Raw genomic sequence first — 4,892 nt, forward strand, 5'->3', positions numbered from 1 at the left:
TGCCTATTTTTTTGATAATGATTTTGTTTCCCATTGCTAGAAAAATTCAAGCACTGAACAACCAAATTTTCCCAAGGGGCGTGCGTTTCGTCCTGTTCCAGTACATACATATGAACACTTTCCTGTAGATGCTGAAGCTTTTGATGATGAGGGTAGAAACGTCATTTAGACTTAATTCCTATGCGTAATTGTCATCTTGAATGAACAAATAGCAATTATGAATGATGCAGACTTAACCAGCAGATCTTTTGAAAAATAGATTTATAATGGAGCTAGATGTTTCTATCTATCTTGGATCTACTCTTGTATTTCCAGGTAATCTTTTTTTGCACACTTACATAGTAATCTCACCTTGTACAAAGAAATTTTCATGCTGTAGTTCCCCATGCTTAGAAAATGTTATGGGAAGTTGGTACACAAATGATTAAATGATGCATTTGTAATCAAATATCAGATCTCAAACTTTTCATGGCTCTTTAGTCACAATCCTGCAAGGCTCAGTGTTGCATAGTAGTTCTGTATATAGAACTATTGTTTTGTTGTTGTGTGCCGTCAAGTCATTTCTGATTTATGACAACCCTAGGGTGAACCTATCACCTGGCTTTCTTGGTAGGTTTGCCATTTCCATCCTGAGACTGAGAGAATGCAACTTGCCCAAGGTCACCCAGTGGGGATTTGAACCCTGGTCTGCAGAGTCACAGTCCAGTGTTTAAACCACTATGCCAAGCTTGCTCCTGCTGAAATATTTATAATAGGTATGAGGAGGAAGCAGTCATCACTTGGTAGGGAGAAAGAGACTACTAGCCTCCATAGTGACAAAAATGAAAAATACACAAGTCAAATTTTAACTTATGCCTATGTATTCCACTAGCAGGATGCCAACTTTGGTTTGAAAGGAAAGTGAAGCAGAAAGCCTCTTGTTCCTCAGTTGAAATGCATTCTAGAATCTTATGCTTCTTGAGATACACAAAAGTCACTTCCTTGTCTCTTTGCAGACTTTCCTCAATGCCATGCTTTTCTCTGTGGTATCATGTGAAATTGGCCTCAGTCTTAACTGGAGATGAATTTGGGGGCCTGAGGAAAAGTAGCAGAGAGACCAGTTAATATGAGTGGATTATGGAGAAAAGCATGGAAAAGAGAACTGGGCCCGAAGCTGTCATCTGAACCACTTAAAAAGCCCCATTCCCTCAGAGCTTGTTCATTAGAAATCCTATGAGACAAGGTGAAAACGGAAGCAATGTTTTGTGCAATGTAAGCATTCTCCAGAATTTGAGAATCTAACCTGTGCACACAGCTCCACAGGGGAGAACAACAATACTTCAAAGGTGAGCTTATCATAGTTAGAATAAATCCCTCATTGTTTCATACCTCACCATCACCAAATATAAACATGTTAAGAGTGTACTATAGCTCACTAAATAAGCTTTTAGTACAGTGGTTCCTAAAGTACACTGCTGCATGTTGTTGTGATGTAAGAGGCTGAAGCTGAACTTAGTAAATCTGTGGAAACATTATTTTCCTTTTAAGTGTGAGGCCAAGAATGTTGTTTAGTAATGAGTGTAAGCAGGCTGACTCTGCATCCCTAGTCAGTAATGGAGCAGGTGCGATAGCAGGATATGATAGACTTTTAAAGTAAGTGGGACTGCATTATGCTTAAAGGGCTTCATTTATTCAGATTAATGTATCTATGAGTAGCCTTATAGTTGAAGCTCTCAGGGCATACATAAATGAGCAGGATAAAACAATCATGAAGCCAAGAAGCTTTCAAAATATTCAATAATAAAAAGCAGCAGCAAAAGCATAGTAGAAGCAGCAAATATCAAATAAATGTAATCAGAATTTAGTTACACTAGAACAAACAAATTGGGATTAGGGAAAGATTTAGGCAGAAATGAAAACTGCCAGGATGGTGTAGCATTTAGCATTCTGGTGCTCTTAGAACAGTGCAGTACATACACAAACAATGTATAGACTGGATAGGCTAAAGCTAAACCATTTCTTGCATGCATCAAGCTTTATCAGCATTTTAAAAATATTTTTTTACAGACGAGTGAGCCACAGGAACACTGCTATAGCTTTAAAATGACGCACATTCTACATAAGGCTTAGCGGGAGGCAAGAGAAGAATACTTAAGTGCTACTGTTGAAGTCCCGGTGTCAAGGGAAAGAGACCCTGAATGCCTTCTTTAGTTAGAAAAATAGCTACCATCTGTTCCATGTTGGAATCTGCGAAAAAAGGTTCTGAAACCAGATGTATCGACTAACCTTGTCTAGATAAGTGTTTGATTTTACTTTAACTATCCAAGTCAGAGGGCTAGTTCACGAATTCAGTATTTATCAAACATTAGCTTACCTCTGAGCCCAGGTTATCACACTTTTTTATTTTGATACTACTTCGAGCATTGACCTTTACTACATGTAGTGGCATCCTGCTTTCTACATACACTAGGCTGTTCCATGTGATGTAATGAGATTATGCATACAGCTTATTTGTGCAACCTCTTTCTAGAAATAAAGGGTATAGTAATTCCATTTATTATTTATGTGTGAATTGACCTACCATGAAGAGGGTTTATTCACAAGGGCAGGGTGGGGGACGGAAGGGGTGAACTTTTTTCTTGCACTGCATTGATATTTTTAAAAACCTCAGGCTCTTTGGCTTAGAGCTGTCAAAATCTACACTTCTTGAAAAGTACTGAGATATTGATAGCTTCTCTTTTTCTTGGAGAGTCAAAACAAATGCCTTTAAGTTAGGAGTGGGGAAACCTATTTCACTGCCTTTTGGGACTTCTGTTCCCTGAAGTTCTAGCCAAGGACTATGGGAGTTGCAGCCCAAAAGATCTAGAGAGCCAAATTTTGTGCTCTTTCTGCTCTTGTTTTGTACAAAGAGTAGTGAGGAATCCCCCAACTGTTGTCATTGTGTGTGTGTGTGTGTGTGGAGGGGGGATGACAAAATCTAGAATCCATCCTGTGGTGACACCTTTGCAGAGCCAACTAAAAGGTGCTAACTTTTGAAATTTCATCAAGCAAAAACAGTGCAATAGCATATGGGGGGAAGAAAGTGGCAGTGGTATGGTCACATCATCTACACAGAGATGTAAAGACATCAGTTAGCAAAGCCTCTGACAAAGAAGCTCCTTTTTACAAAGTTTTTTTAATGCCCCTTTTTCCTTTAGCTGAATTTTTAAAAGTCATCAGGATTGCAAGGGATGATGAAGGAGCACTAGAGAAATGCAGACCTTTAGTTCTGAGTTGCAATAGTGTCTCTAGAGTAAACAGTGCAAGAAAGCTTGAGCTGGGAAAGAATAGGATTCTGCTTTAGCCTGTCCTAAAGTAACTGTGCTTGCAACTGGCAAAGGAAACAGTAGCTGCCTCTAGACCCCTCAGCATGTGTGAACAGCAAAACAGAGAAAAGGGGAAAGCAGATAAACCTCTCATCGGTTGGGACAAGCAAGAAAAGTCACTTTCAATTGGTCTCCAGAAAGTTTGAAAAATGTTTTTTGTTTACTTATGCACAGGTTACCTGAACTAGGCATTTCAAATGTATGTACTGTTTTGAATAAAGTTTGATGTACCATGTTGCACTGCTCTTTTACTGGACTTCGGGAACTTATTCTTTCCATGTTATTTCTGCCGCTGGTACTAAATTTTCTGTTAAAGAAATGCCCAGAAACACATCAACTTCATTCATGGGGGTATTCCTGTGAAAGAAAAATGGAATTTGGCTTCTTCCTTTGAGGTTACAAAGCACCCTCCATCCTAAGAATTGTATTTGCACTGAGACAGAATGATTTGTTTCCTTTGTTTCCTCTCCATTTACAGCTATGAGGGCATCACCTTTCATTGGCATATGCTTCCCATAATGTCCAATATATAGACCTTTAGTGATGTCATTAAGTATCAGTCATGGTTGCACAGACTCCACTGATCTGCTAAAGTCCTGCAGGTTCAGGCCCATGGCCTCTCTTGAGTCCAACCATCTCGCTTATGGTTGCTCTCTTTCTACTTGCTGTGTGCCTTCATTTCTGACTTAGGGTGAACCTAAGACAAACCTATCATGGGATTTTCTTGGCAGGATATGTTCAGAGGAGGTTTGCCATTGTTTTCCTCTGAGGCTGAGAGCATGTGACTTTCCCAGGATCACCCAGTGGGTTTCATGGCCAAGCTGGGAATCGAACCCTGGTCTTTGGAGCTGTAGTCCAACACTCAAACCATTATGCCATGCTGGCTTTCTTTCTACTATTCTCTATATTGCCTAGTGTTATTGCCTTTTCTAATTATTCATTTTTCTCATGATGTGGCCAAAGTATGATGGCCTCAATTGGATCATCCAGGGAAAGTTCAGCTTTGATTTGTTCAGGGACTCATGTGTTTGTCTTCTTGGTCGTCCACGGGATCCTCAGCACTTTTCTCCAGCAAATAAGCTGATTTTGTTTCTGTTGGCTTTCATTTCAGTCCAGCTCTCACATCCGTACATGGTGATGGGAAATATGATGGCTTGAAAGTATATATAAACATTTCAACCCATGACCCTGAGATCCTTCCCTTGCCCAGGACTTAAGACTCAGGGTCACACAGGGAACAGTATTAATGGCCAGCAAGGCTGCCCTGAAAAGGTTTAGTGGGCTGCATCCACATTGCAGAAACAATCCAGTTTGACACTACTTTCACTGTCATGGCTCAAGGCTATTGAATTCAGGGAATTATAGTTGGTCGTGGCACCAGAACTCTGTCAGAGAAGGCTAAATGCCCCACAAAACTACACTACCCAGAATTCCATAGCTTGGAGCCAGGGCAGTTAAAGCGGAGTCAAATCAGATTATTTCTGCAGTGCGGATCTAGCCTTCGTCTCATCCACACTGCAGGGGGAAAAAAAATCCAGTTTGACACCT

The sequence above is a fragment of the Sceloporus occidentalis genome, unplaced genomic scaffold, assembly GCF_023333645.1.
Source record: "Sceloporus occidentalis isolate IW3139 unplaced genomic scaffold, rSceOcc1.0.p SCAF_3, whole genome shotgun sequence".
Taxonomy (NCBI): Eukaryota; Metazoa; Chordata; class Lepidosauria; order Squamata; family Phrynosomatidae; genus Sceloporus; species Sceloporus occidentalis.